This window comes from Macaca thibetana, chromosome 11 (genome assembly GCF_024542745.1).
Source record: "Macaca thibetana thibetana isolate TM-01 chromosome 11, ASM2454274v1, whole genome shotgun sequence".
Taxonomy (NCBI): Eukaryota; Metazoa; Chordata; class Mammalia; order Primates; family Cercopithecidae; genus Macaca; species Macaca thibetana.
The window spans coordinates 29,278,990-29,299,791 of record NC_065588.1 but is presented as its reverse complement, the minus strand read 5'-3'; the positions used below and the strand labels follow the sequence as shown (position 1 = coordinate 29,299,791).

At 41.5% G+C, this 20,802-nt stretch overlaps 1 protein-coding gene across 3 annotated transcripts in view; it reads right to left on the bottom strand.

Annotated features, from left to right (window-relative positions):
* FAR2 (fatty acyl-CoA reductase 2) overlaps positions 1 to 13,483 on the bottom strand; it is a 209,780-nt gene extending 196,297 nt beyond the window's left edge. The window contains exon 1 of one of the 3 annotated variants that reach the window (XM_050748522.1): positions 13,413 to 13,483. The gene's annotated coding sequence lies outside the window, so the exon portion shown is untranslated. Of the gene's footprint in view, positions 1 to 9,186; positions 9,548 to 13,412 lie in introns of those variants that run through there. The other 2 variants (XM_050748521.1, XM_050748523.1) reach the window with 2 other exon arrangements.
* Positions 13,484 to 20,802: the final 7,319 nt, after the last annotated feature.

Sequence of the window (20,802 nt, the reverse complement as noted above, 5' to 3'; positions counted from 1 at the left end):
CATTGCCTCCGGCAAAACTGCACCAAAATAGTAGAAGGAAAACAAGGAAGAGGCAATGTCACACTTCTGCTAAGAAGAGAGTTATGGCAAGTACAAGTTGCTGAGAAAGAAGCAAACTGCTCATTTGGATGAGGGAAATCAATTCTTTCAAGCCATCAGAGATTCCTGCAGCTTTGAGAATAGTTTGGTAAGTGGATCTCAATCCCCAGAAAGCTCTTTGGTTAAAGAACAAGTGTCCACCTTTTAGATCATGTGCTTAGCTTCAGGGGAGATATGTCTTGAAGGTATTGTGTAAACAAAACACAGGTGAAATAAGATTCAATTCAAAATGAGACAATAGTTACAGTGAAATATAAAGAGAAACACAAAGTTGGCTTTATTAATATTTTTACTTATTACTATTTACTGACATAAAGTTGCTTTTATTAATATTTACTTATTAATTAATATCTATCAGGAACAATATTATTTTAAGTAAACAGTTTCTCTTAAGTTTTAGGCAAATTTCTCTATGATTTCATTAACTGAATACCATCCATCTTTAAGATGCTAAACCTATGTTACTTCTATCCATACAACTTGCAGTATTACATATACTTTATTGAAAATAATAAGCAAAAATCTTTAATACATGCACAAACATTGAATTGTTACAGTTTCTTTTACTCAGTTTAGCTTGGCAGATTCTTTTGGTTTCTTGACAATACTGTGCACTGGTGAATCTAATTCTGCTGGAAGTGCTTAAGTGATTTCAAATATGTTGGGACCAGACACATAACTTAATTGTCATCCTAATTTCCAAGGATCTTGCTTTCAAGGATACCTGGGACATTTGCTCACTTCTGTGGAATGTGCCCTTTCAATGACCTGTAATAAATAGTGAACCATTTTTTTAAAAATGATCTAAAATGTGGGGTGTTTTCACAATGACTTTTTCTCATTTCTTGACACAGGAAATAATATTCTTACCTCCTGTGGTCATCCTGTTATTCATCAGCAAATTCTACTGATCCAACAACTTCCCAGCTAAGGTGGAAGGATGAGTAAGTGGGTTGGAGAAGCCATATTTTTGTCTTTTCTACACAAATTCACAGGGAGGAGTGTTTGCTTTCTCTTCCTCCCTTCAGGTGTGGGCTTCAATGTTTTGGGGCTGTCTCTGGAGAATCCTGGGAAGTTAAAATGCCTTAAAAGCAAGATGTCCAAAAGCCATAGGGGATACATATCATCAACTGCAGCTTGAAAAATGCTTTTGCAAAACTGCAGCGGTTAAGGATGCAAAATGATCTAGGACTTTGAAATAATACAGCTAAATCAACAAGCAAATGTTATTCTTAGTGTCTGGCAATTATAGTAAGACTTTTTTTTCATTGTTTAACCACATTGTTTAATCAGTTTTCATTGTTTAATTGCATTGTGTGGTCACATTGTTTTATATACATACATATATATATATATATATATATGTATAATGTCCTTTGCTTTAATACATGTTGATTAAAGTGGGAAAATGTCTATTGAATGAAGATGTCACCTGTAACCAGTCCTCTTTAAAAAGTTAGATATCTTACAGAAATCTCCCAGTCAATATGGCTGGCAATGAGACCCCAAATCCAAACTCTGTGATCCCACAGCACATCCTCATCTAAAAATATTTTATGACAGCAGTAACAGAGCCAAGCACCAGGCCTCGAGGGTCTTATTTTCTGACTCTATGTTCCATGGAAATACCTGGACTAGCTATTCCAAAATCTCCCCCTGTGCTGTGGCAACTACTTATGAAACACCTGGGGATCCTCACACCAAAGATTCTGATTCAGTAGGTTTAGGGTGGGGACAGAGAAATGTGTATTTCTGTCATCTAGAATTGAGGCTGTCACCCCTAAACTACCACTCTTCATACAAAAGTGTGCATTAATAATAATAAAAAAAGATTAAAAAGATTGGCTTCATTATTGAAATAAAAATCAGAGGAAATCCAATCTGCTCAGAGGTAACAAAATAAAATCGTTAAGTTATAGTAGATTTAATTTCCCCCTTACCTCTGGAAGCCATAGTTTTATTTATCTGAGTGCCTATCCTGTATATAGGAGTTCAAATGTTTGAATAAAATTTAAAAGTGATCACTTTTGCGACTGTCTTCTGCTCTTTACATGGGCATGCAGCATTAGCAACACTAGCCATCAACAAAAACTGGCATTGTTGGCCAACAATGCCAACAATGGTTTGTTTCATTTTTAAAATTAATACTATTTTAAATTTACAAATTATAATTTCATACATTTAGAGGATACAGTAGCCACCACTTATCATTTTTGTGGTGAGACATTTGAAATTTACTTAGTTATTTTGAAATACACATTATCATTGACTATAGTCATCCTGCTCTGCAGTAGATCTCAAAACTTATGCCTCCTGTCTAACTGAAACTTTGAACCCTTTGACCAGCAACTTTCCTCCACCTCGACTCCCCCATTCCCATCTCACCCCCACCTTGCACCCCTACCACTTTTTGCCTTCAACTTCTGGTAACCACCATTCTTCTCTCTACTTTTATTTATGAGTTCAACATTTTTTGATTCCATCTAAAAATGAGATCATGCAGTATTTCTCTTTCTGTGCCTGAATGCCAATAATGTTTGAGGACCTACTAGGAAGTCGATTTAACTCTTTTATTTCTACCCTCTTATAAATTAAACAAATGAAAAACAAAACAATTAAGATTACCTATGGCAGATGAGTTTCATAGCCTAGAGCAGGGGTCAACAAACATTTCTGTAAAGGACCACAAGGTAAATATATTAGGCTTTGAAGGTCATAATAATTGACTGGTTAGGGCACTAAAGCAGTCACAGCAAATAGGGATGATTAGATGAATGACACGAGCTGATTTCTGATAAAACTTTATAGACACTGAAGGTTAAATTTCATATAGGTTAAATTTCCTATTATTTTTCCTATGTCACATAATATTATTCTTTTGATTTTTTTCAACCATTTAAAAATATAAGAACCATTCTTAGTTCAAAGAATAAACAAAAAGGCAGGGGCCAGATTTCAGCCTCGGGCCATAGTTGCTGACCCCTGGGCTGGAACAGAGAGCTGATGAAGCCATGGAAGAAGTCTATAGCTGTGTGAACCTGTTTCTTCCATTATGCTCTGCTGCACTGTTCTTTGGCCATAAGTTGCATTTCTGCCTCCAGCCTACCACCATACAAATGCATGGGGATCCAGGAAGTGTATATATGACTCAAAAATCAATGTTCCTACAGATGCCCTATGTAGTCACACTGTATTGCACTGCAGGGGATGGCTTACAAGGATCAGATAAGGCCCAGGCCTACCTTGGGACCTAAGAGGCCCTGGGGAGTCTTCTCCATTGTTTATGCCTCAGGTCACATGTATTAAACATAGACTTGACAAAATGTACCTTGATGAGGTCCTGCAGAGCCTAGCCAAAGAAGTAGAAATGAAAAACAAACAATTTTGCTTTTAATCAGACTGCAGATCTTGTTTCTGAATATCATCCACAGGGCAGAATTGTTTTCATCAACTTAATGCCTATTAACAGAGTCAATTCCAGTCTCCCGCTTTCCACCAACTAAGTAGGATTAAAGAGATGAGAGAAGCTTATGGTTAATAGAGAACTGTAGATGTTAAAAGGTTTAATCTATTAATATAGGACAGCATTTCCCAAAGCGTGTTATGCTGAATGCTGACTCTCTTCGATGCTCTGCTGGAAAAGCATTTCAAGGTTAAATAAGTTTAGGAAATATAGCATAAAAGACCTCTGCTTTCTTTTTTTTTTTTTTTTTTTTTTTTTTTTTTGAGACGGAGTCTTGCTCTGTCGCCCAGGCTGGAGTGCAGTGGCTGGATCTCAGCTCACTGCAAGCTCCGCCTCCCGGGTTCACACCATTCTCCTGCCCCAGCCTCACAAGTAGCTGGGACTACAGGCGCCCGCCACCACGCCCGGCTAGTTTTTTGTATTTTTTAGTAGAGACGGGGTTTCAACGTGTTAGCCAGGATGGTCTCTATCTCCTGACCTCGTGATCCACCCGTCTCGGCCTCCCAAAGTGCTGGGATTACAGGCTTGAGCCACCACGCCCGGCCTAAGATCTCTGCTTTCTTGATGATTATTAACACGCATTAGGACATTAAAAGCTCTGAGGATTCTTGCAATAAAACTGGTTAAATAGGTTAAATCAAGTGTTTCTCAAAGTTGTATCATCAGGGAAGCTTTTCTTCCTTTACTGAACTGTTAATAACCCAATAAAATAATAATTCATACACTACAGTTTGGGAAAAACTGCTGTAGGCAAGGCAGAGGAATGACAGGGTTTTAAGCAGAGGAATAAATTGTGTTTTGGAATAATTATTTTGGAGAGGATCAGATCTTTCTTCCCTAATTTTTCTCATTTTAGGAAATGACACCATATTCCATCTATGTGCTCAAGTCAGAAAAACAGAAGCTATGTCTGTCATGGTGATAACCTTTTTAAAAAATTATAAAATGCAAGCGTGGTTGCAAAAATCATTCAAACAGTAGAGAGGATAGTATGAAAAGCAAAAATCTCCTCCCTCCTTTCTCTCACCCCTATCCCAGCAGCCAGTATACTTTTCCAGAGGTAATAACCAGGGCAATCAGTTTTTGTTCTATTTTTCGGTTCTTCTTATGGCATCTCTAAATCATATGCATCTGAGCCTACTGTTTTGGATTATAAGCATTTAGCAGTATCTATGAAATGAATTCATTCCCACTCTTCTTTCTGCCTCGCCCACCTCCCATATCCAATCTATCACCAAGATGTGTCAATCCAACTCTCAAAACACACCTCAAGTCTGAGCACTTCTCTCCCTCCTCCCTGACAGTACTCTCACCTCTGCTTGTCCTCCCTGGTCTTACTACCTCCAATCCTTTATCCCTCTAGTTCACTCTCTTTACTGTCTACATAAAGAGTTCCTCAAAATAGAAATTAGAACAGTCTCTGGCTTAAAAGCCTTCAATGGCAACCCACTCAAATTAAATTCAAGATCTTTATCAACACCGTGAAGCTGGGCATGATCAGCCACCTGCTCCCCTCTCCAACTGGTATCCTGCCTCTCAGCAGTGCCCTCACCTAACAGCAGTCACAGGGCCTGCCTCCTCTCTGTCCCTTGAATGCTGCAAGCTTTTTCTCTTAGGACCTTCCCATTTGCAATTTCCTGTGCCCAGACTGCTTTTTCTCTTTGTTGATTTTTTGGGTTTTTTTAGTAACGTTAACCCCTATTTTTTTTCCAATAGCAACTGAAATCTTTCTTTGTCAAAGAGCAAGCCTTCTCAGAACACCAAAATGGAGTCAGCGCCCTTGATGTTTTTCTTAAAGCATTCTGTTCTTCTCCATGCTACTTCCCATAATGTATTCCTACATGCTTATTCTGTAAACGACTGCAGGTTCCAAAAAAATAGGGAACACATCTGCTTTGTTCAACACCAAATGTGGAAAAGCCGGCACAGTGTCTGGTCACAGAACGGGCTTAATAATTATTTATTATATGAATGAAGCTAGCCAGAGGGAATTTCTCTTACAGAGTTATCTCCTGCCTTTTCCTTACATAAAACTTCAGCTGCATCCAGATATTCCTGTTCTGCACACCTCCCACCCCAAAGTGCCACTGAGGTCCCTGGGCACCCAAAAGTCTTATTTGTTCATCTCTATTAGGACCAGAACTTTAAGGGCTATCTCTAAGGGCCTTTCCTTTTATGCTTCCCTCAGCATTTCAGCTTATTTTATTCTCTTCTTGGAAATTCATTGCACTTATTTTCTGTACCACTCATTTGGTGCCAAATCTTCTGTTGCCTTGTAACTACTTATTTGTTATTTTAAATTAATACCTTACATTGACATATTTGTCTTGCTAATGATGTCATAAGTTTACTGAATACAGGACCTGTTACTCTGTATCCTAAAGCACACTGCATGCACCTGCACAGAGTAATTGCACGAAGAACGAATCTCCATTCATCCGTTCTAGTGCCCCCATTAGAAGACCTTAATATAGGAGTTTGATCAATTCCCTTTCACACTATTTTATTCCTCTGTGGTTCTGAGTGTATTGCCATCATGCTAACACAGACAGCTGGAGTAAAGATAAGTTTTGAGGTCACAGAGTAGTTAAGGGAGGAGTCTGGGGACAGAGGACTTGCCTGTTTTCTCAGTTCCTCTTTAAGAGGCACCAGAGTTACAAAAGGTCACTAGGTGTGCTTGGCAAGAGACCAGGTGTATTTTAAATTGATTTGGCATTTCCTAGGATATTTTAAAGGATGACTTGACCAAACTTTTGAACTTACAGATTTTTTAAATTAAATGAAACGAAAAGGATTAGCCCCTCAAAAATTTTCAGTCATTGGCTCAGTTTCTCACGGTTCGATTTTTGGATGAATTAGACTCAAACATTAATTTAATTCAGTAACTACCTTTGGTATCCAAGAAGTTATTCTGCACCTTTAGTTGAAAATTCCAATTTTGTCCAAGTAATATTTCAGGAGTATTTAACATACTGAATACTTGGCTACTTTTTGTTTTATTTTCCACCGAACTATAAGGGTCAGAAAAGTTCTACAATCTTTTTAATGTACTTAACCAACCTTCCTCAAGCTACTTCTGAAAAATGGAGGGCAAAGTTTAACCCTTCAACAACAGCATAATTTTGAGAAAAGAACTATTCAAAATCAGTAGACTTTTTTTACAATTATTATCTATTTTTACTTAGAGATAATACAACCTTGAAAATAAAGAAAGTAGAAAGTGTCATCTGCTGTTTTTATTTTGTCAATGAGGAAACTGAAATATAGGAAGGCTGAATGACATGTCCAAGGGCACCTAAGTGAGCAGCAGATAAATTTCAGGTTTATACTGGAGCACTTACCGTAAACGTGGGATTGCTGTTAAGACAACACTGTTATTTGGTTAGTTTTAGACCAAGTTTGTCAGCCTGGGGTCAGGATATAATTGGTAGGACACACTTCAAAATGAACATTCACAGCCTCTTGTTTGAAAATTATTAAGCCAGCAGACAGTGATAGCAGAACCTTACCAAATGCAGGGCCCTTCCAAGCGCAAGGCCCTGTGCAGCAGTTTTGCATTTCCATGAAGCTGGCCCTGCCTGGAGTCTCTAGACATCTAGAATATAGGAGGTTGGGCATCAAGGAGGCCATGAACTCCTGAAATTGTCAGGAGATGGAAAATTTTGTGTTCATATGTATGTATTTGTCTTTAATATTCCATAGCTTTCATCAGATTCTCAAATTGGTCTGTTACCCTCTTCAAAGGTAATACATGTTCCAACAGAACCCACAATGTCAGAATATATTGGTACGGACAAGCATGCTGGTGGTCACTATGCATGATCCTTCACAAAGCTGTATTTGTGAATAAGTAAGTTTTCATGAGTGCATGGAAATTAATGCAAAATCAAGGAATTCTTAACGCTGATGAGATGTTGCCAGAAACAAATGCACTCAAGAATGCTTCTTCAGGAGATAGGAAAGCAGATGGTGAGATGGTCAAGATGATCATATGCTTTATAAACCCCAAAGTGATACCCTAATATAAGCCATTTTATTTATTTTCAACCTCTCCATCTTCCTCTGTAATTGGATGTCACATTTTAGCCTCCTTTAAGGAAAGGATATTTTCATTTACTTTAATTTCTCTAATAGCAGTACGATTTACCAACTCATGGTGATTTACATCTATTTTATAGATAATTATAACCCAATGTTAGAAACAGGAGTAAGTGAGGAATTTGTTAATACAGCAGGTGCAAAAGCTACCCTCAGAATTAGGAAAAGAGTACTGTAAAGACGTGGATCCTGAGAAATACTACTGATGGAATATTGACACACGAATCAGCCTGGTAAAGACCTCATGCCCATCTCCTAGAAGTCTCACACACAAATATCCCTTCTGCGGAAACGCCTGCTCTTGCAGTTTACGTGGCTGCCTTAAGTTTTTATTTAGTCCCTTGCCCCGCTTTATAAATTTTGGACTAAATACACCTGTCAGTCAAATCTCCAGTTCATATAAATGGGAATATAGAGAGATGAGTAATTGAAACCAAGGGGGTAATTCTCAAATTTCCATTTGCACAGTGTCAAACTTCTCTCGACCTAGCAAACAGAAAAGCACCATCCACCTGAGTTTCCTGGTCATTTTTCTGACCGTACTCTGTCCTTGCTCGTCACATAATGGGGGCACTCTACATGATTCAACGAGTGGCCAAACTCTTGCAGATCCAGCGATAACCTTGGTTGCTCACACCACATAACTCATCCGTGGAAGAAAAGGTGCCCACCGCTGGCAGGTGTGACGCCTTCCTCTGGTTTCTAGGATAAGGTTGGGCATGAATTGTTTTAATAGACTGAGACTGCCCCGCAGGTAATTCTACTTGCTGGGAGTGTTAAGCAGCCTTCCCGCAAGCCATCTACTCCAGTTGGAGTCTTCTGGCACCTGCTCCCCTGTACACCCGCAGGATGCCCAGACCACAGGAAGGTGTCTAAAACTTCCTACGGGGGCAAATCCCGCCCTGACCTCACCAGCCGCCCCAGCACACGTCAGCCGCGACCCCGGCAAGGGTCAAGTGGAAGGGTAGGGACGCGCGCAGCTTGAGGTGGGGCTGGGGGCTGGCGAGGACCTGCTCCGGGGACCTGGGCTGGGCGCCCTGGAGGTCCCGGGCGCCGGGAGGGGACCTAGGACCGCTGCCGTTTCACACGTGGCCCCGGCATTTGCGCTCTCTCTCCAGGAATAGCCCCAAGGGCCCAGGAGGCCTGGGCGGGACCCGGCCTCGCTCCTCTCTCCCTCGGTCCCCAGTCCCCACGGCGCGGCCCCCCACATTAACCTTCCCGGATCCTTCCCGGCTCGCTGCCCTTTGCAACCCCCGCGCGCCCCACCTTGGCGGGCTCCGCCGACGCCAAACGCGCCTAAACGGCCGGTGACGACGGGGGTGCTGCCGGGGGCGGCTTCGGGAGCAGAGCCTCCGCAAATGCTTCTCCCCTCCCACCCGCCTCACACCCACCCTCCTCGAGGTCCTGCCGGGAACCGCTCCGCCCTGCCAACCCAGCCAAGCCCTCCCTCCTGGGCCACCCCCAGTCCGGTCTGCCTTCGGAGCGCGTGGGCTCTGCGAGCGCCAGGGCTGGGGACCCTGGAATACCTGTTCCTCCAGCACGAGGATGGGGTTCAACTAGTGGTCCTCTAAATCCTGCTCCTTCCCCAAGGCTACGGGAAGCGCTCCCGCCACAAGGAAACAGCTCCGGTCTTTCTGCTCCCAAACGTGACACTCTATATATCCGGCTCGGAGACTGGGTGTGGGGCGGGAGGAAACCACCCTCCCTCCGACCTTACCCGTCGCCGCCGCTGCCTCGGCGTTGGGCGCGGAACCCGCGGCAGCCTCAGCCCGGGGCGGGAGGTGGGCGAGGGGCCAGCGAGGGCCCTACAGGCCGCGGGGAGACAGCATCGTGGGCAGGGCGGCCGCGCGCGCAGGCCCGCCCCGCGCTTCCATTCATTCAGCACCAGCGGATCCACTGGCTATGATTCCCGCATTTGTGTGGTTGCGGGGAGGGCGGGGGGTGGTTCTGGTTTGAGTGGGTTGTTTGTTTGTTTGTTTGGGGCTTTTGTTTTGTTTTGGGTTTGGGGGTGGGTTTTTTTCTCAATTTTTTAATCAGTGGGCAAGGGGACAAGGAAGCTAGAAAGGCGCCCCTCTCTGGTGTGGGGAGGGAGAACTCCCACACTGTGAAAGGTGGCGGGGTAGGGGCTGGAGGGAGATACTGAGGAGAGAGAGAGATTCAAAGGTTCTAGTCTGAACTGAACGCTTGGGGGACACACCTTTCCCCACCCACCCTAGCGGAAAAGGCAGCCAAAAATCCCAGTTTACTCAGCTTGACTACACTGCACATCCCGTGGGAGGGATGCTCTTGTATCTGCTAAAGCCACTGCGGAGGCGCCCTGCAGTGACCCACGAACGCAGTGGCTTTTTAAAACTCAAGGGCGTGAGGGTGCAGGGTGATGCGAGGACTTCAGGCGAGGTTTCCTCACACTCGGGGTTTGAAGGGCAGAAATCCGGCTCTGCCCGCCTATGGTGGGGTGGGGGTGGGTAGGAGACTAGAAAGGATCAGAGATGGGGGCTGCAGGAACAGCAGCGAGCCAGCTGTGCTCAGCAGCACTTTTCCGGATTTAAAAGATAAATAAAGATGTTTCATTTTTTAGCCTGGTAGCTTTTTGGGGGATTTGATCATTGTTAAATTTTAAACGGAAAAACTGCAGCTGCCAGGCAAGCCTTGTAGAGGGATGGACAGGCACGTGAGTGGAGCCCTTGGCCTCAACCAGGAAGTGCTGAAAAACGGCCAACGCCCACCCTAATTCCCTGGACAATGGAGGAGGTAAATTTCCAAATAAATATGGTGTGTTAAGGAAAATAAAAAAGAAATATTGTCCTATAAGCTGTTCTGATTCTCCTCGTTATAACAATCGACATGCAATTAAAGAAATAAAATTTGACTTATGAAAGTTAGAATTAAGGAGCGATTTCATGAAATTAATAACACCCATCTTGAATTCTCTACTACTGGGCTGTTTAATTAAATGTGTTAACCAAAGTGTAACCTAAAGACACTGACTAATTTCCTCTGGTGACTGCCTGAATGCAAAAGACAGAAAAAAAGTTACAACCAAATTTATAGTATTTTGCGTTACCCCTCCCTCCTCAAGAATAAATTTGAATGTATCTTCAAAATGTGTGTGACAGCACTTGAAATGATAATGTCAAAAGCTGGTGAAAACATATAGAAATCACTTATCAGATAGCAGATGGAAGGTAAATTGTAACCACGCTTTTGTTGGAAAGCAGTTCAGCAACACATTCCCAAGGTGTTCAGTACTGAAATTGTTTCTTGTTCTGGACCCAGATTCCCATGTCTTAGAATGTATTCAAAGGAGATAATCCATAAAAGAGAAATGTCGCATGTACATAGTTGCATATTTATTACTGAGTTGTTTATAAAGTAGGAAATTAAAAACACTTTCAGTGGAATGTTCATAGATAAAATATAACTTTAATTATAGATTACAGCACCACAATTGATCATCACCATTTAAAATGCTATTCATATATGTAGAATGTATTAGTTTGCTAAGTCTATCATAAGGATGCACATAAACTGGGTGGATTAAACTATAGAAATATATTATTTCACAATTCTGGAGGCTAGAAGTCGAAGATCAAGATGTCTGCAGGGTTGGTGCCTTATGAGGGCTTTGAGAGAGAATCTTCCACGATTCTTACCTACTTCCAGTGGTTTCTTGTTGGTTTGTAGAAACATGACCCGTCTCTACTATAATCTTCATATGGCATTCTCCCTGTGTTCATGTCTGTGTCAAAATTTCTCCTTTTTATAAAGATACCAGTCATATATGATTTAGACCTCACCTTAATGGCCTCATTTTAACTTTACTAATTAAATTTGCAACCACTCTATTTCCCAATAAGCTCACATTCTAGAGTACTGGGGCTTAGGACTTCAATATACAAAACTGGCGGGGACGGAGAACACAGTTCCACCCATAACAGATAATAACAAAAAGAGGCAATGTCGTGGGTTGAATAGGGGCCCCAAAAGATATGTCCTAAGGCAAATCCCCAGAACCTGTGAATGTGACTTTATTTGAAAAAAAAGACTCTATATGTAACTAAGTTAAATATGTTGAAATGAGATCATCCTGGGTTATCCAGGTGAGCCCTAAACTCAACAGCAAATATACTCATATGATAAAAACAGAGGGAGATTTGAGATACACACTGGAGAAGGTGATGTGAATATAAGGCGGAGAGAAACTGGACCCACGTGGAAGCCAGAGAAGCCAAGAAATGCCAACAACCACCAGCAGCTGGAAGGGGCCAAGAAGGATTCTCCCCTGGAACGCTTACAGGGAGCATGGCCTCATCTTAATTTCAGTTTGCTAACCTCCAAAATTATGAATACATTTCTGGTGTTCAAGCCACCCAATTGATGTCAACTTTGAAAGGAGTTAGCCAGCTTGCTTTAGGCAGACAGTAAGGGAAGGGTCCCCAGAGAACCTCCAACCCATGTTTTGTGCAGATAAGGGAACTTGCACAGATGACTTACCTAAACATGCCTTCAGAGGACTAAGGGCCCACATGCGCACTGGAAGAATGGGGTGGAGCCGCCAGGAGTTTGTGCCTTATATCAATAGGGAACCTAGCCTTATCAGCTTGTATGTAAAACCCTTGTATTCAACTGTGAAGGGGGCAACCAGGAACCCACTTTCAGGACACCCTCTTAGCTTAGAGCTTTCCTTTTACTTAATAAATTCTACACCACTCACTCTTCGAGTGGCTGCATGCCTAATTTTTCCTGGTTGTGAGACCAGAACTCAGATCTAGCTGAGCTAAGGACAAAAAAAATCCTGCATCAGTTTGGGGGCTCGCCTGGGATACCTGGAGGAAGAGTAAATGAAGACCCTCCCAAACCCTTCTCTTTCTCTTCTGTGCCTTCTTGTCCTCAGACTTTTTCTGAAGGCAGATGCAGCACCGAACCTCTGGTGAGCCGATTAAGAATGAATGGCGCAGCTACAGTGGACAGGATGCTGGAGAGGAACCCAACACCACCCCTCCATCACTCTTGGGGCTGGGAACGTCGGCCTCGTTCCAATCCAATCTTTTCTATGGCATTTTCCTTCTTTTTGGTGGGGGGTTGTCATGGCGCCTATCTCTTCTTTTGTAATGTTAAGGGTATTATTACACACTGCACAGATATCACTAGGTAGAGTGAGCCTTTGGCCCAGTCATCAGATAAGCAATTCAAAACAATGCGATTTCTGTTTGTTCTTAGAGGCATTCCACACCCCACCTCAATGATTACAGGTGTGTGTGGGGGACTCATGGGCAAGCAATGACTCCCTGACCCCCCCACTCCCCCTGCTGGGGCACATGGCCAAGTCCGCCACATGTGCATGCTATGTCCAATGGCCAGGCAAGGCAAGAATGAGCCCTGGCTGCTACTTGGATCCCAAGGCAGTCTCAGGGGTCAGGGTCCCCACGCAGCTGGCCGGAGAGTTGGCCAGCATTTCCCATTCACTGTCCCCTCCCGCCACACGTCCATGAAATCTTTCCTCCCCTGGTTGAGCCAAGAAGAGGGTTCAATGATTAAGAGTTTTTCACCCTGTTAGAGGAACCTATTTGCATAAAGCAAGATGTTTCTTTTTTTTTCCTTCCCCCCCGCCTCAAAGCATCTTCCCCACCCTACACTTAAGCTATTTTATTTTCCCCTTTTTATCCACCATGTCAGGAGTTAGGTTTCTTTTCCTTTTGGACAACCTCTTATTAGGCCCAGACCTCTACACACAAGACAGCCTTTTATCTACCTTGTTTGAGGGGGACCCAGCTCCACAGCTTTTCCTTAGCATGATGAATTCCTGCCAATTAGGCCCCCTTTCATTTCATGGATGGAGGTCATGCTAGTATCCATGGCATAAATGTGTTCCAGGGAACTCAAAGCTTACCAAAAACAGGGAGGAGGCAGCATGTGGGTAAGTGCAGATAATTATCACCACCTAGGCCTCCCTGTTAACATGAGGGAAAAGCCACACTGGCACCCATGGGCGGCACCTTGTTGAGGTTGCTGGGACTTGGAGATATGAGGATGGAAGAAGGAAGGGGGGCCTCTTCTCTCTCTCCCTCACATACCCTGGATATTTCCTAGAAAGAAAAAAGAACAAGAGATGCCTTGTTCTGCCTCTTTCTAGATGGGTAACCAATAGTGTTCAATCTATCAGGAGTCTTGAATACCTCCTGAATCACTGGGACTCCTTTGAAAAAAATATATATATATAACTCTTTCTTTTTCCTTTTTCCTCCTCTGTCCTCTCTTCGCAGATGGGTAATTGTGTCCCTGTAACACAGGACGCTCCCCTCAGATGCATCCCCCAAACTGGGAAAAATAAATTTCCTCAAACCTTAAACTGCTTGGCTTAAAATGGATCTTGGAGGAGGGGAACCCAGAAGGCTGATATGCTGGCAAAAAAGTAAAAGTTCTTACCAGTCAGACTTTTGGCCGACCTCTCCCTGTACAAACTGGTAAGATAAATGGTAAATGTCACTATTTACATCCTCTGTAACATTTTGATTATTTGAAGAAAGGATTTATGAGGCCAGTCTTGGGCTGCACCCAATCTGGTGAGCTTTGCATGTGTCTTTCTGTATGGTTTTGTCATAAGGAGGAATGCCTTAGGATAGAAAGCAGGCCTAGGACCCCAAAAAGCCTGCTGTTCAAGCCAGCCCAGCAAACTGGTCAGTAACGAGCTTTGCTGCAGGTCTCCATCTTGTTTCACATCCTTGAGAGCTTGACCTTGTAACCACATGGGAGTACTTTCTTTTGGCCTTTGCCATTTTACAATGGCAGCCCAGGTTCAATCCTGGCTTAGGGGATGGATACTTTCTGGTTAATATCTGTGTGACTTTTGCCATTTGCTGATTCTTTTCCTGTCCATGAACAACTTCTGGCTTCCTTTGTTGAATCATTCTTTCTCTAGCTACCTTTAAAGATTTTAGATTTTGTAGAAATTGCTTACCACCTCTTTGAAAATACCTTGCACACTCATGGTTAAGCCATAACCTTAATTGAGGCTTGCTATTTTCACCTGTTTCACTTTTGGTAAAGTTCAAAAGTTAGAAATACTGGCTACCTGGCATGGCTAAAGTTGGGTACTAAGGAATTTAACAGGATTTTCTTAAAGAGTGCTCAGCTTAATTGAAAGTGGATATCCAGGCTATAGGTATATTTTAAAGGCCTTTATGTTTTTCTCTTTCTGGATCTTGTTTTTCTGAAAAAGTGGTTTTTTGGTGTTTTTTTTTCTGTCAACTGAATTATTTTTCTCCATTTTGTCTTGCCACTCTTTATGCATGCAGGAGAGGCCCTAAGATAACATCTGAGGGCATGGGACTTGGTGGTAAAAACAGAGAAGGTGCCGCAGACCCCATTTTTGCAAGAAACCTCTGTTTTCTTTACAGAACCCCAGGAATTGAAAGTTGATGGATCCCTCTCAAAAATCTGTTTTTGTCTTCTGGCTATGCCTGTTTATTAGGCCCTAGAAACTGTATGCTCTCCTAGCGGTGCTTTTGAAGGGTTCCACCCTGAGGCCAATAATCCAACTGGGAGATTGGCAAATGAAAAATCTTACAATTACTGTATCTTCTCCTGTCTGTCTGTGTAATTATATATGTGTTATGTGTGTGATATTTATTTAAAAAGAGCTCTAATTGGCCTAAAGAAAAACAAGTGCTGAGATCAAATATTTTTGAAGGAAAAATAAAAGCTGTAATGCCTCTTAGTTCATGTGACTTTAATGTTTGATAAATAAAAACAATTTTAAAGATAATTGGTAAAATACAAATGTCTTCAGAATGTAAACAAGTGGTCTAAATTATGTGGGTTAGATACTAGGTTTGCTAAATGTTTTAAGGTTATAAACTACTTCTTTGTTATTTGAGAACTTTTTGACCTGCCTGCTTTACAATTTGGTAAGGCTGAGGACATGTGGAATTAACCACGCCCTTAACTATACTGGAAAGAGTCAGACCTTATCTGTGCCTAGTACATAATTTAAATAACCAGGTTTTACACTAAAATTAAAAATTACGAAGAATTGCTGTTATAACATGTAATTGAGATGACTGAAAATAGATTTACATGCAATGTGTATAAAGAAAGTAAAATATGTTTTTAGTAAAAGATAAGAAGACATGGGAATGTAAGTTTTTGCCTAGGGTTAAAGGATTGTTTTGAATTAAATAAGATAAAACTGAAGGTTTAAATAAGTGGGGAAAGGTTTGTAAAAATAATCTTATAAAAGAAGCTCTATGTGTAACATATTGACTAACTTCAAAAGGGGATTATTTAGTTTTTCTGTAAATTAAGCATTGAAATAAAAGCATGACGAGGTTTTCTTGAGGCACTGACCTACTCTTTAACAAAAATTTGTAGAGGGTTATAAAAGGTTTACAAGAATTTCATCTCATGGTCAAATTGGTTAAGACTGAATAGAATTATCTATAAGGTTTCATTTTTAAATGGAGTTGATATTAATAGTACACTAATGCAAGAGTAAAATTCAGCTTTCTCCCTTGAACAAGATTTTCACATAATAGTAAAGGATAATGAAAAGGTTTTGCCTGTTTAAAAATTTTTGAGTCATCATTTTGGCTAAATAAATAACCTATAGTAATCTGGAATTCTATTTCATAATATCAAGTGTTTTGAACCTTTAACACATTTAACAGACTTCCTAAAATCAAACTTCAGCTTCAAAAATTGTCTTTCCTAACCTCTAGCTTTTGGATGCTACAGATGGCCCTTGCAGTATTCAAAAGAAAGGTAAACAGGATTATTTTCATATGTTTAGTTACATGGGATTGCCAAAATAATGTTTAATCTTCTTCAGGTTATATTTCAGTGAATAATATTAATATATGTTCCAAAGTTGTATGGGATTTTAAAAATTATAATGTCTGAGTATATGCTATCAATCATAATTAAGATTATTATATCAAGTTATTGTAAACCACAGAAATAACCACATTTCTTTGTCAATTGTGTTTTTGACTCTACCCTGGATATTTTGTCATTCACAGATAATTGTTGTCTTGCCTTAATCCTTTTTAAAAGATGGCTTATAATCAGCTATAGGATTTTGACTGGTGCTGTTAAATGTAGGTTTCTGATATCTCTGGATATTATAATATTAGAACAAAGGAAAAATGTACAGGACTTCTGAAGAGCTGAAATGTTGATGAGTATCAAATAGAACAAGAGTTAACAGAATGGACTGAACTAACAGAAAACTGAAATAATCTTTTTAACCTTTGTGCTTAAATCCTTGCTGATCCTTGTTTTGTTTCTCAGAATCAAGGAAACTTATTTTGAGCTATTTACAGTCTTTAATAATTGAGTAAAATATGCACCTGTGAATAAAATTTGGAGCATATTTGTTTCTCTCTGCCTGGCTTCTCCAGAATTTGAAAACTATTTGTGAGTATTCTTAGCTTATGACAATATACTTATGTGCACTAGTGCAATAGGAATCAATTTTCTTTTGCAACAGGACACAATTGGAGAAACTGGTTGTTTTACCAAGGCTTTGGCTGGAAGGATATGCTTCCCTTTAAGGAATCAAGTTTGACTTGTAGCGTCAATAAAAGCCCCTTGGGAAAATTGGCCTTATACTTTGTTTACACAACCCATGTACAGAGTTCCTAACCTGTGGTGAGTAAAGAATGTCACTTTCTCTTTCTTTTTTTTTTTTTTTTTTTTTTGAGATGGAGTCTTGCTCTGTTGCCCAGGCTGGAGTGCGATGGGGTGATCTTGGCTCACTGCAAACTCCACCTGCCGGGTTCATGCCATTCTTCTGCCTCAGCCTCCTGAGTAGCTGGGACTACAGGCGCCCACCACTGTGCCCGGCTAATTTTTTGTATTTTGAGTAGAAACAAAGTTTCACCATGTTAGCCAGGATGGTCTTGGTGTCCTGACCTCATGATCTGCCTGCCGTGGCCTTCCAAAGTGCTGAAATTACAGGTGTGAGCCATTGTGCCCAGCCAAGAATGTTACTTTCTACCAAGCCCAGGAGCCCCATGTTTTTGCCACCTTAAGAAGAGAGGAATTTACCTAACTTATAGGTATTTGAGCGTACAAACCCTTTGCTAAGCTCAGCTTTAAAAGATCTTATCTGAAATTTCCTGTGAAACAGAGTTTCATCAAAGCCAATTTAAAAGCCTATGTGAAAAATAATTATTCTTGCTACACTTTATGCAAATAACCAGGTCAAGCATAAGACTAAAGTTTATTTTGCAAAAAACTCAGTCCTATCATGATTTGTTTTAGACAAAAATGAGGACTGGAGAGAGAAAACTGACGTTTCAAAACTTATCATACACTTGTCATTAAATTCTAATCTCTCTTTTTTTTTTTAAGTTTCTGCCTACATTTTAGACTAACTCTGCTTATTCCTGTGAATCAACCAGTAATCTCTGGCTGCAACTCAGAAAAAACAAAAGAGATGGGTAATGTAAAAATCTGGATCAGTATTCTAGTTCCCGGCAATTACCCTGCAAATCCTGCCAGGTGGTATGAGTAAATACGGTGCCCATAACCAGAAGGTTTCTTTGTTGGGAAAATAAGATCAAGGGAGCTAACCAGAGCCACGCTCCACATACCGAAATCTTAGCAGGCATAACTGTAGTCACTACTTATAGGGTTGTGTTGACAGCCTAGAGATTTTTGAGCTGCTCTTACCCACCTTTGTTTCATTTTCATACATGTCTTCTAATAACCTAAATTGATTCTTCTTTCTTAGAGGCCATTAAACTTCAAATGGTGATGCAAATGGAACCACGCACAGATGTGCCATTCTTCCGGAGGCCCTTAAACAGACCTCAGGAGGAGTCCTAACTGCCGCTTTTCAAAAGCAACGCCCCCTGTCTGCAGGAAGCAGTTAAGAGCAGTCATCATCCACTTACCCCAACAGCAACCTGCGTTTCCACTCCTGACCGGGGGAATGAAAGGAGTTAGCTAGCTTGCTTTAGGCAGACAGTAAGGGAAGGGTCCCCGGAGAACCTCCAACCCACGTTTTGTGCAGATAAGGGAACTTGCATAGGGGGCTTGCCTAAACATGCCCACATGCACACTGGGGGAATAGGGTGGAGCCAACAGGAATTTGCGTCTTATACAAATAAGTAATCCAATTCCATCAACTTGCATATAAAAGCCCTTACATTCAACTGTGAAGGAAGCAACTGGGAACCTGTTTTCAAGATCCCTTTTTTTGCTGAGAGCTTTCCTTTCACTTAATAAATTGTACTCCACTCACTCTTCAAGTGTCCACATGCCTAATTTTTCCTGGTCATGAGAAAAGAGCCCAGACCTACCTGAGCTAAGGAGAAAAAATCCTGCACCAGTTTGTTATAGCAGTCCTACAGCAAATTTGTCGTGGATGGAATTTCATGTATTTACTTTTTTTTTTTTTTCTAGAAGAGTGATGTATGGTTTCATACCATTTCAAGTAGGTATTTTGATAGCATTCTCTTAACATTCTTAGCCACTTTTGAAGGGATGAGCAAAGGACATGCTAAAGATTTTATCATCTTCAAAACCAAACTCTCCAACAGGCCCAAATGCAGCTAAAACTGCAACAAGTGCTGATCTTTTTCAATGAGATCTATTGTTCTGGACCCTCACACAAGGTGTGCATGCAACTCCCATGAATATGATTTCAGTTTCACATTGGTTTGATTAAAGTCCAAAGGTTGGTTATCTCAAAAACAATGTTGCTGGCTGAGTGTGGTGGCTCACGCCTGTAATCCCAGCACTTTGGGAGGCTGAGGTGGGCTGATTGTCTGAGTTCAGGAGTTTGAACTCAGCCTGGGCAACACAGTGAAACCCTGTCTCTACTAAAATACCAAACATTAGCTGGGCGTGGCAGCCTGCGCATGTAATCCCAGCTACTCAGGAGGCTGAGGCAGGAGAATAGCTTGAACCCAAGAGACAGAGGTTGCAGTGAGCCGAGATAACACCACTGCACTCCATCCTGGGCGACAGAATTAGACTCTGTCTCAAAACAAACAGGCAGGGTGCAGTGGCTCATGCCTATAATCCCAGCACTTTGGGAGGCCGAGTCAGGTGGATCAGGAGGTCAGGAGATCGAGGCCTTCCTGGCTAACATGGTGAAACCCCATTTCTACTAAAAATACACAAAATCAGCCGGGCATGGTGGCACGTGCCTGTAGTACCAGCTACTTGGGAGGCTCAGGCAGGAGAATCACTTGAACCCGGGAAGAGGAGGTTGCAATGAGCTGAGATCCCACCACTGCACCCTAGCCTGGACGACAAAGTGAGACTCCATCTAAAAACAAAAAACAAAAAACAAAAAAGCACAATACAATGTTGCTTGTGGTCAATGTTGAGAAGTAGACTATGATAATTACTGTCTTTTACTTTCAGTGTTCTCTCTCCCTCACTATGGCTCATTCAACCCCATTAAACAAATGTTTCTTTGTAAATCTGCCTGGAGGTTCTCATTTAAGATGCAAAATGCCTACAAAACATGCCATACCTCAAATAATATGTCAGATCATTCTAATGACACCCTAAAAGAAACTGTGAATCTAGTGATACAAAGGAATGCTATCCTTCCCCAGTGTTATTTTTTTTTATTTTTATTTTTTTTATTTTTTTTTTAAGATGGAGTCTGCTCTGTTGCTCAGGCTGGAATGCAGTGGTGCGATCTCAGCACACTGTAACCTCCACCTCCCAGGTTCAAGTGATTCTCTTGCCTCAGTCTCCCAAGTAGCTGGGATTACAGGAGCCCACCATCAAGTCAGGCTAATTTTTGCATTTTTAGCAGAGATGGGGTTTCACCGTGTTGGCCAGGTTGGTCTCGAACTCCTGACCTTGTGATCCTCCCACCTCGGCCTCCCAAAGTGCTGGGATTAGAGGTGTGCGCCACTGCACCGCACCCCCAGTGCTATTTTTTTTTTTTTTAAATAAGTACTGGTTCTGTTAATTGAAACAGAACTTTGAATTTGATCTAGAGTAGAATTCTAAAAATATGCTATCCTAAACTAGAAAGCTCATGCTTTGGACCTACTATTTTTCTTTATAGTGCTGGAGATTATATGTTATATATCTCGTGTAAGATCATAACATTAGTCTTCTGTTGTTCTCTAATCACCTACCACAAACCTAGTGTTTTATAACAATTTCCT